This window comes from Micropterus salmoides, unplaced genomic scaffold (genome assembly GCF_014851395.1).
Source record: "Micropterus salmoides isolate LMB-PRFRI ecotype aquatic unplaced genomic scaffold, ASM1485139v1 Ms_hic_scaffold_1, whole genome shotgun sequence".
Lineage (NCBI taxonomy): Eukaryota > Metazoa > Chordata > Actinopteri > Centrarchiformes > Centrarchidae > Micropterus > Micropterus salmoides.
Window position 1 is genome coordinate 34,946,219 of NW_024040040.1, and position 11,957 is coordinate 34,958,175.

At 38.7% G+C, this 11,957-nt stretch overlaps 1 long non-coding RNA gene across 1 annotated transcript; it reads left to right on the forward strand.

Annotated features, from left to right (window-relative positions):
• The first annotated feature begins 9,520 nt into the window (after positions 1 to 9,520).
• LOC119907437 lies at positions 9,521 to 11,473 on the forward strand. Its single transcript, XR_005445103.1, has 2 exons — positions 9,521 to 9,626; positions 10,398 to 11,473. It is a non-coding gene; the product is annotated as an uncharacterized LOC119907437 (long non-coding RNA).
• Positions 11,474 to 11,957: the final 484 nt, after the last annotated feature.

Sequence of the window (11,957 nt, forward strand, 5' to 3'; positions counted from 1 at the left end):
AAGATATGAGTGCTTCAAAAGGAGTCGATACCACACAATGGTGCGGGTCTGTGCCTGGCGAGCTCTACCGTGTAGAGACAGACCTTGAAGTCTACGATCCAGAATCCTACATCTTTTTTAGATCATGCAAGGACGATTCTTTCATTCAAAATGCAAGGAAGGGGACCCCAGAGCAACAAAAAGGCTATCCCATCACGTCTAAAGAGTGGGAGACGTGGTTCAGCACCGGCTTTGTGGTCCAGTGGGGAGAATGGGATAGAATCCTTGAAATCTTATTGCACATTGATAAATTATTCAGATGGTATAAACCTTATGTTAGCTATGTAGGGATCAAATGAAAACTTTTTGGTCCTGAGGACAAGCAAGATGAACAACAAACAATACCGCAGACAACCTCAAAGACCTCCACGACAGGGCTGACAGTGACATTGTTCTAATTAAAATGTTTTGTGCAGGTACGAGGACATGTGCAGCGGGTGAGGATCTATCGAGCAGCCCTAAATATTTTCCATTACTCCAGGATGATGATGACTCATGGGTGGATGACTATGGCAAAGAACTGGGGAAAAGAAATTTAACAATTCTCGTTCCTGAAGAAAAAGCAGAAGAGGACAAGAGCAGGATCAAGCCGTTTAAGGGTACCTGTTTGGAGACTCTGGACTGCTGCGACAAGAACACATCTCCTAACACTACTGCTAGCAGTATTATACAGGTAACGGTAGCTTATTATTTATACAATATACTGCAGCAAAAAGCTATACAAACATGTGTGTACTGCGCTTATACAGACGAATGGTGCAGAAAACAACCTCACACATGCATTGACATGCTACCCTTCTTTTATATCAAAGGGCATAAGAGAGAAATTACGCAGGAGCTTTTTAACGAAAATTTCGCTGATGCTCAAAAGTACGTCCTACGTGGTCTTGGGTTGGTGCCAAGGTGTGAATGCAGTATTCAAGACATTGCAGCAACTGCTCTAAAGATTAGGCTGAGGAATCCTTTTCTCATTGCTTCGCTTAAATGGATAGTTAGAGTGGAGGACAGTGTCAACACAATAGTTAAGGAATCTCTGGACATCTGGAAGGGGTAACAACACTGAAAACATTGGGGAATGTGTCTAGTATACTAAACCATGTCAAAAAGAGATACATCGTGTATAAGATGAGAACACTGTTGTGTGAAGCTGTTAACAATGCGATATGTGACACAGATAGTACACTATGTTGTTCTAGATTTGACAAGCAGACAGAATGTGTTAGACGAATAACCTCTGGATGGCGTACCATGGTGCAAATGACTGCGGATAAATATGCAGATGTGAAATCTACTCTACTCGATACAGCAAATGTTTTTCCTATGAACAATAATGATTTTCATATGGGTCATGTGTTAAATTGTTTTTGTACTTTTAGCATTGATTTGTGTGTCTTAATGCTAACCAGATCTTTGGTTTGTAAAAACATAGGTGCTTGTACTGATTTTTTCTTGTAATCATTGCTGACGGATATGTTGCGTATGTCGTTGGAAATAAAATACCTGAATACAGACGTTGAAGCGTCAGTCTTTGTAACAAAGATCATGGAGGAGGTGATATATATACTATGCGACAGAAAACGCAGGGGCTTACGGAGGCAAGCAAAAACTTGCCATAGGCCATATTTGACACTACTGGAGTTCGGTACGCAGATTCAGACGTAGAAAACTGGATCATGAAGCACGATGCCTATACTCTACACAAGACGGCTCCAGTGCATTTTAAGAGAAACAAGGTTTTAGTGAATTCAATAGACTGGCAATTCCAGCTAGATCTAGTTGACATGTCCGCTTATTCTACTGAAAATGATGGGGTAGGCTATTTATTAACGTGTATAGATTTGTTTTCAAAATACGCATGGGTGCGTTGTTTAAAAAATAAGAGTGGTAAATGCATCACAGTGTCCTTTAAAGATATCTTAGCTGAAGGTAGAATACTGCATAAAATTCAAACAGATGAGGGAAAAGAGTTGTTAAACAAAGATTTTGATGCGTTAATGAAAATTAATAGTATCATACTCTTTACCTCATCAAATGAGACTAAGGCATCTGTAGTAGAGCGCTTTAACAGGACTCTGAAATCTAAAATGTGGCATTATTTAACAGCCAATAATTCTAAACGATACGTAGATATATGTTGTTTGAAAATTAAAATTACAACCCCTAATTAAGATTTTGAACCTGAAAATGAGCATAATACCACCTCTTTAAAGGCTAAATCACCAACTAATTTACAGAAAACTGGAATTGCTTCAGGTGATGTTATGTGTTGTTGTTATATGTCGCTCTGCTACTATCTAGATTGTTTTTATTATCCAACAATAGTGCCATTTGTTGTATTGTCTTCTCTCTGTAGATTATCTTATGTCTAGTCTGTTATCGTGTTTGTTATCTATCTTATAATTGTTTTCTCATCCGGTCTCTTTGTGTCCTTGTGTCTGGTTTTAAGGTTGGTTGTTGGGACTGTGTTGTTGTCCTGCATCCTCTGTCTATTGTTTTGTGTTTTTATTTAATCCCAGTACCCTGTCCCACAGGGGGCCTTTGTCTCCTGCCAGGCCGTTAATGTAAATAAGAAACTGTTCTTAATTAACTTGCCTGGTAAAATAAATGTATAATAATAATAATAAAAATCATTTTGTGAGGGGTATAAGGGCAAACTGGAGGGACATAGTGGCCATGGCTGTCATGGCCCCCGTGAAATTTCTGCCCTTGTGTGCTCCCAGCTGGGGAGTGATGTTGCTCATCTGTGATTTGAGCATTCCCTCCATTACTCTGTGACTCGAGTGTTTGAGCATATCTGCAGGTCTTAAAAAGTCTTTTAAAGCACTGAATTTAGGTGAATACAAAAAAAGCCGCAACAATAAAAGAGCCTAACATTTCATTTCTAAATTTGATGTTAGTTATAAGATGTTGTATCTGATTATGGACTGCCGTGAGACGTTATACACTTGTCACATTCACATGACACAAATGAGAGCCAACTGCTCACCTTAGCACTCACTTACTACTACTACTTACTACTTAGCTCATCCGTACATTCCAACAGCACAGCCATCGCGAGCAATTTGGGGTTCAGAATATTGCACCAGGGGTTTGTTGATTGAACTCGGGGGGAGCTGGGAATTGAACCAGTGACCTTCCAATACTAGATGACAAGACTAGACTAGACTGAGCCACAGCCACCTAAAAGTGGGATTGCTGCATCTTTGGATTGTGCGCACAGGAAGTTTTGTGGAGTCTCAGTAAGCACCATTAGGCCTAGGGGAGAGTTGGATGAGTTGAGCCAGTTTTTACTTGAGATGTCTTTAAAGTGAGGACATGAATAATGTCTCCAACTAACAAATGTACATATATGTCATGCTGTGCCTCCCTGTGAATATTCACTTTGGGTCTAAAATTAACGTTGTGATGTATGTTTTGAAAATGTGACTTTCCAAAATAAAGTGTTCTCTTGGCTCAACTTGCCCCCATTGAGGGGTTGAGCCTAGGAAGAGGATAAGTTGAGCCACATGGGAGTCAGAGACATCAATGTAATTTTGTCAAGGCAACTCCAGTGCCAATTAACAATATTTCATTGCACTTAGACTGTGAAACATTGCAGATAGATTTGTGATATGTCTCCTAGTATTGTTATATCAAAGTATCGCTTTAAAGTCATCCTGTTGATCTTAATGCCACCTGATGTATGGACTTCCCATTCTGTACCTCTCCCACTGCTCTGTCCAAAATCCACAAGAGGAGTTGAAGTCCTGTCTGTCTGGTCTGAAATTTATTTTAGTGATAAAAATGTAATGCAGTGTAGAATTACAGTATAAAACCTGGCTCAGCTTTCCCAAATTACCCCATCCTTACTATTATTACCAGACTTGTGTCATCCAACAGTTTAGCGGTAAATTTACCTTTATTTAACCAGAAAGAAAAATTTTAAATCTCTTTTCCAAGTATGTCCTGGCCAAGACAGGCAGCAGCACAATTAACAAGGTTGCAGACATTAAAACATATAACATAAAATATAAACGTAAAACATATAACAATTTATAAAAGCTTCATATTGTAACGTACTAAAGCACACACGTGTGAGATTTTTTCAAACTTGTCTGTAATTGTTTAGACACTAGAATTATGATGCCTTGAACAAAATAAATCACTTTGAATGGCAAGTTTTTTTTCAACTTAAATGTGCTCATTACTTAATTCATGGGCCTCTTTCCATCACAGTGTGAGTAAAATGGATGACAAAAATCAATCAATCAAAATTTCTTGCTGTACCAAAAAACAAATAAAAGACATGAAATACAAAGCTCACAAGAGGCATGAAATATAAATAAGGCATTAACAACCGTACAATTAAAACAGACAGTGAAGAAGCCTGTCTAAGGGCCAGAGGTAGATCATTCCACAGTTTAGGAGCTGCCACAGCAAAGGCACGGTACCATCTGAGCTTGCACTTTGTTTTAGGCACGTGTTGGACAAACTAAGTGTGCATGTACTGCTGATGACTCAGCTGGTGACAAAAAGTAATATCTTGTAGGGAATCAAATGTTATCATCTAATCTAACTAACATCTTCTGCAATATCACTGTAATTTATTTTCTTACCCAAGAAGTGAGAAAAATGTAAATTTCGATTCGACTTCACGGTATTATTGGACAAAACAGACTGGTGAATTTGCAAAGCAGCTGTCAGATCTCAACAAATAGTTTCAGGTTTGGTTTGCCCTAAAAAAACTCTGTTTTTTGAGTGCAGTGTTACATTGGGCTCTGTGTCTCTTTCTCTCACCGCGCATCACGCTGTCGTCTGCTTTCAATGTCACTCACACTCAGAAATGGGACATGTCCCTCCCACTGCAATCTGTCTCTGTTACAGAGCTGACTTTGGGGAGGGACTCTGGTCACTCTCTCTCTCTTTCTCTCCACCCACTTGTCATTGGTGCCCAGATGGAGCCGTTGCAGGCGAAGGAAGCTTTAGCTGTGCACCCTACCTTTTGAAGAAAAATTTGCTGCAGGGCAAAAGGAGAAAAAAGTATTAATGAACACCTTCTGCTCTAATCTGTGTCCAGCAGAGTAAGCAGAACCGTAAATAGTTTCTTTAACCACATAGGTAAACCAAAGAAATTCAATGCTGGTATAGGGGTGGTGATGGTGCATAGATATGATGCTTGCCTTTGGTGTGAGAGACCTGGGTTCAATTCCCACTGTGAGACATCCACCATTGTGTCCCTGAGTAAGTTGCTTTGGATAAAAGCGTCAACTAAATGTATATAAAAATTTGTACTGTATATACATAATGTTTATTGTATGTAAGCCTCAATACATGTCGAAACGTATGGCTTCACTAGAGAGTTTGTCTGTCCAACACTTTGGTTCAGCAGTATCTCAACCCTACTAGAGTCATTATATTACATACAGATTTGACCTACAGAGGACAAAGCATACTGACATAGCTGATCCCTGACTATTGTAAATGTTAAATGACAGCTCCTGGATGGATTGCGGTGTCTTTTAAACAGTCAGGTTCCCATCACGATGAATTGTAAACTTACCTGAGAAGCCTCAGCTAACTGGCAAATGTTAGCATGCTAACATGCTAAACCAGTGATGAAAAAAGCTAAACATTATACCAGCTAAATATCTTGTTACAATAATGTTAGTATTGTTACTGTGACCATGTTAGCATTTAGTTCTCACTGCATGGTTGTAGACTCTTAAGGCCAATTTATACATCTGCGTTGAAGGTCGTAGGCAGAGTGCGAATTATAAAGTGACAACTGGGGGGGTCAGCTTTTTATTTTTTTCCCAGGTCATAAAGGAAACCCACACTGCAAAAACTGAGCTCTCAAAAACAAGAAATGCATTAAAATGGGGGAAATATTACTTAAAATAAGCAAAATTGTCTGCCAACAGAACAAGAATATTTCACTTGTTACTAAAGGCCAAAAAAACTTGAAACAAGTGAAATTCTCTAACATAAAAGCCGCCTGATAAGAAGAAATATCTTGTCAGACAAAAAACAAGTATATTTTGCCTTCAATTAAGATAATTAATTTTACTAAGATTTTTGTTTTTGCAATGCAGTGCAGGTACATGCGACAGTGAACTAAAATCTTATTTAATTAATTTCATCAGTCTGTAGATGATAAATCAAATTCATTACACCAATTAATGGGTGCTCCATACCACACAACAACTTTTGTAGTCAGAGGCCAAGTATTCTAGAGCAAAACTGGCAGAAAGTCAGACCCACAGTAAGCTGAGCGAGAACCAAAGACACTATCATAAAATACAGCCTTAATTACCATCTCTAATTCCTAATTCTTATCATTTCAAGTTGTAAGTTTCAACTTACTCTAAGTATCCCCTTTCCCCTTGCTCACGTTGACCTTGAATGCAATGTAATCTGTAAATGAAAATGCTCCGTACTTGTATAGCGCCTTTCTAGTCTTTTCGACCACTTTTACACTACATCTGCATTCACCAGTCACACACATTCATACACTGAGCCTAAGTGCCTAAGTGCTCCAACGGAAACTAACATTCACACTCACTCATACACTGGTGGAATAGCCGCCAGGCAATTCGGGGTTCAGTATCTTGCCCAAGGACACTTCGACACGCAACCAGGGGGAGCCAGGGATTGAACCGCCGGCCTTCCGATTAACGGCCAACCCGCTCTATCTCCTGAGCCACAGCCGCCCCGTGTGGTGAGTTCAATAAAGCAGTAGTCATACATTGTTGGGGAATTGGGAACTGTTGGATTTCTTCCCTGCTCTATATGAAAAGGGGAATGAGATGAATACATACAGAAATAACAAACCTGGATTTTAACACGTATCTGGGCAGGTAAAAAAATCCTGAATTCCAGAGTGAAAACAAATGGCTGCTTATTGTAAATGAATCACAAAAAAATTCTAATTAAATAATGAACTCTGTCAAAATTACAATTACTAATCCTCTATTCGCTCATGCCTAAGCACCAGTGTTAGCTGACAATTAGATAAAATATGGATATAGTGGTAATGAAATTATATGATGGGCCCTCAGCTAGCTAACATTAGATAGCTCATTATAGGTAAAAGAAATGCTAATTACGGAACTCTAAAGGTGGGAAATGTAAGCGTATTAAAGAAGCTATACAGCTAACCAATGACATTAACTACAGTGTCTCCACCAGCGTGTGGACAGATATTATTCCATTTTATATCACTAATTCTAAATTGTGACTAAAGTGTATTCATAACGAGGCAGAGTCGGTGGTTATAATGTGTTATGGAACATGGTTGGAGATTCTTGCCGCACATTGATATAAACTGGTATTACTATTCGTTATAAAACATTAAATCAAAAGGTCATAATACGTTATGAACTTTGCTATAGCGCCTAATGCATGTTTGTAAGTGATTATAACAACTGTTATAATGTCTTATGGGCGCATTATATCGTGTTATAAATATATGCATAAGTCATTATAGCGATGACCTTCATAGAAAGTGTTACCATTTTCTCTAACTGGACCTCTTTGAATTCTAATTGAATACCCCTGGTGTAGACAATATAGTCACCTCCTACAAAAGATGGCTTCTCACTATGTAACACCACTGGCCCGATGAAGATCTAGCACCAAAGCATTGTGTCAATATATATTTTTGCGAGTTAGACAGTGTGCGGGAGTTTTTGTTTGGATTTAAAACATAACAGTAGGCCTACCTGTTATTATGTCGCAAATTCATAGTATGTTACAACACATACCGAATATACTGCTTAATATGTCAGTCATAAATTTTAGTTTTTTTCCAAATGATAGTAGGCTATAACCCAAAGAATTACACAGTGGTTTACATTACTCACATCACAGAGGAGTAAATGTCATAATATTCATTAGTTATAATGAATGTCTTTGTACTGTGTCATTCAATGACTGTAATATTAGCAAATCATATTGAACATTTTCAGAACATGAACACTGTGTACAGCCTGCTGCACAGGCTTACCTCCTGCAACATCCTTTTCATTCATAATCTTAATAAATACAAGTTCAAAGGCCCTTTTGTGTTTCCATTCATTTGTGATTTGTTATGAAAGTCTAATCACAATGAGACAGTATAATCACAACCCAGCTATAAACACTCTGGTCATGTGCAGCTTAGTTCGTAAAGCTTGTTATTGTAAAAGCTTGTGGTTTGGTCACCACAAGAGACAATCATGCTGATAGTGCATGTTCTCCTTTGAGCGAGGGCACCTGGCCCAGCAACATCAGCGTAACATGTACTGGATGATCCTGTAGAGGAGGTCGCTCACTGTGGAGATGAAATGTGCTTCAGCATGTTGTCAAAAATGAAAACAACAGAGGCCGGTGAGGGAATCCCATTGGGGAGGCACTGGGGAGCTTGGATTGTATTACAGGTCATTTTCAAAACATATCCTCTGTTGCATTCTGTACAGGCAGAGAACTTGCGTTGTACAATACAGCTTTTTCTTCTCACTCCACAACATTCAAGCATCTAGCCATGAAGGAATAGTGCTCTCTCAACTCTTGGGTGGATAAAAAACTGCCTTTGGACTTTCTGAATATTGATCCAATGTATTTTTTTAGGAAGAAAATGTAACTTAGTTGGAAGAGTTACTTTTGAGCAAGAAATACTCATTTTTATGCACAATATGAGTGCAGCATGACAATCATAAAAACATTTTGTTATTAGAACGTAATTTAGAAATATTTTCACCTGCTATAAATTATCACATATTTATGCATAGATACAGAGTTACAGCATACACAAAGAGTTACACCCCAGAAAAAACTCAACTTAACTAACAGAGGTAGAGAAAAGCAGACTTCTCATTTCTAGCCAGCGACTGTTGATTTGGTCAACTGAAATCGCAAAAATTTTTGATTGCAGTTTTTAGATTTTACAAGCTAATTAAGCTAATGTTAGCTCCATGAGTTAGTTAGAAATCCTGTCATAAGGGAGAGCCGGGACGAATGAAACACTTTTCAGATACAGTATACGTAATTTTAAAAGATAATGTTACAGACAGAAATAATTTGTTGTTGTGATCAACAACTTACGTGTGTGCTCTATCAATACCAGGTGTTATCTTGTAAAAATGTGGAACGACTTCAGTTTAATTTGACTTTGAACGGACGGTGCGCATTGTTTCAATTGTCCCTACTGTGCGGGACGGATGAAACACAACAGTATAAATGCTTTTTTTTTTTTACATTACTCACATTTTTATTAAAAATGTCTGACATTGTCCTTCTTAATATGCAATTGCAAACATATAATGTCCTTCATCTTAAAAAAATATTAATTTATTATTTAGATTATAGGCTATGGCATTTGGATTTTTTTTTAAATTATTATTACTTTTCAGACCTATATAAAGAGCAGCCTTAAATGTAGATTATCCTTAAATTCCTGCTTCTAATCATATTGAGTGATTTACAGTTAAATAATGCTAATTTATTAGAAAATACGAGGTCAACCAATCACTTCCTGTGTAACCTTTATATTCACCGGCGCTGCATAACGTCGTTCCTTTTCACAGCCACCAGCCTCACACGTGAATCTCATGGAAATCACTCGTCAACAGGTATGTAAGCAAACTTAAATTTAACGTATTAGTTACATAATAGTCATCATCGACATGACTGTTAATGCCGGTGTCCCGAGAGTTGCTATAATCGCCATAATAATAATAAAATCTATGAATAACCTAAGGTAGCACATGTGTCACCAGCGCCTACAATTAACATTACGGCAGCTAAATGATAGGCCTACAAAAAGTTTAGATAGCGTACATAGCCTAGCATATGTTTAAATGTGTTAAACAGCAGTCCATAAAGACAGTAGGCAATATGAAGAGTAACTATTAAGAGCGTAAATGATTTAAAAAATATTTTATTGTCAGTAAGACAGAGTGATCTGTGCCCTCATGGGACCAGTGTGTAGCAGTGAAGTGTAGCCTACAACAGAAGGCTACTAATAACAATATGTTTTTGTGTGTGTGTGTGTGTGTATGTGTGTATGTAGATGGGCCTAACTGGATATTTAACATTTAAAACAAATAAAATAACACATCATATATTAAAGTAGCCCACATAAAATGAGGAAATTAACAGTAGCTCCACTTCAACAAGTGTACAATGTGTAAAACAATGGGCTATAACACAAATTGTTAGTAATATTATCTTCACTGTTTAACCTTTTTTATTAATTCATTGCTATAAAGACTTAGTACACTATCTACACTATATTAGCCTACCATATGCACTGTCAACAGTGTGGCAACAACAGTAGGCCTACCAATATAAATAACTGTAATATTTACAAATGATCTGATGCTGTTTATTCATTATCACAGTTGTGACAGATGTAGTGCTCTCCGCCCTCAGTGCATGCCTCATGGGACCAGCGCAGACAAAAGAGGCACTGCACCCACACTTCCCCAGGCAAGGATGAGCTGAAAGTCTCCCCACACACCAGGCAATCCTCATTCTTGCTCTGGGTAGATGCAGGGGCAGCAGTTGCAGTGCCTTCATAAGAGAGCCTTTTCTTTGGAACCTTAGATGACTTCTGGCCCCTTCGACGCTGCTCCTCCTCTAAAGCTGCTTTAACATTAGTGTCTGTGAGGATCGCTGTTGACCTGCAACATTCAATTTAAGAATAATGGTTATAAACATTTATAACATTTACAGGCACTTATCATGCTTTTATGACTACAATCATGTGCTCTGAATTATACATTTTGAGAAATCGGTGTCTGTAAAAGTATCTGGGTTTAAGGGCTAGATGCCACTGCACTCAAAGCCAGCTAAGATGTTACTTGATGTGACTGCAAACGGTAGCGCTTTGGCCACAAGACTTGGAAGGTCATATGTTGACAGTGTCTTGCCCGGGTGTGTTCTCATCCAGCTGTCTGCTGCGCTGTTTATGTAGTGCTTTAGTGGACCAAAGACACTCCTGTCCAGCGGCTGGAGACGATGGGAACAGTGTAGTCCTCCTCTCCTTCCCACCACACTATGTGACCTGCAAAAGTCCATGGCTGCCACGGAAAGGTATGGTGGTTGTCTAGTAGGAGCAGCACCTTTGACTCCAGGGTCACGCGGGTGTGTCAGAAGTGCTAGAGAAAGGCAACAAAGTCTGCCTCCTGCATCCACCCATAGCCGCTGGCAGACCATGCAGAACTGACGGGACCATCCCTCACGAAGTCGTGGTACTTCTTCCTGGGGAAGATGAAATATGGGGGGACATAGTTGCCTTGTGCGTTCCCGGCCAAAGCAATGGTGACTAATGTCCCCCTCTCCACAGAGGTCACGGCACCGACCTGGCGCTGCCCCTTGGTGACAATGATTTTGTCAGGGTCTTGAACAGTTGTGGTTCCTGAAAATAAATGATGAATTTAATGACTTGAAATGATTAAATTAATTATGAACTTTACTGAGTCAGTGTGTATATAGTTAGTGTGTTTATTTATTTCCGTCTGTATATAGTTCTAGTAAGAGTTTTGTAGTAGTTTTAACATTTTCATAAAATTTAAATTTTACCTGTTTCGTCCATATTCAAAATATCCTTTGCTTCGAAATGGTAGCGGGAAAGCACTGCCTTCAAGTTGTTGAAAAAGGCAGTTACATTTGTCCAGTTAAAGCTGGTGGAACGTGACATGCTGGTGGCTTGAGGACGGCGGATGGACAGTGTTCTGTTACGCTCAAGGAAGTAGGTGAGCCAGTCCTTGCCTGCCTTTGGGTTCTATCCCATGAAGAGGGATATTTGCAGGCAAGCTCATATGCAAACTTGCGCACCTAAAGCAGAAAACAATGGTTAATGTGGACATTTTAAGAACTTTACATTATAACACATTTAAAATAGTTTTTAGTATGTGTGGGTGAAGGTCTCTGAATTTGCAATTGTATAATTATTTGTA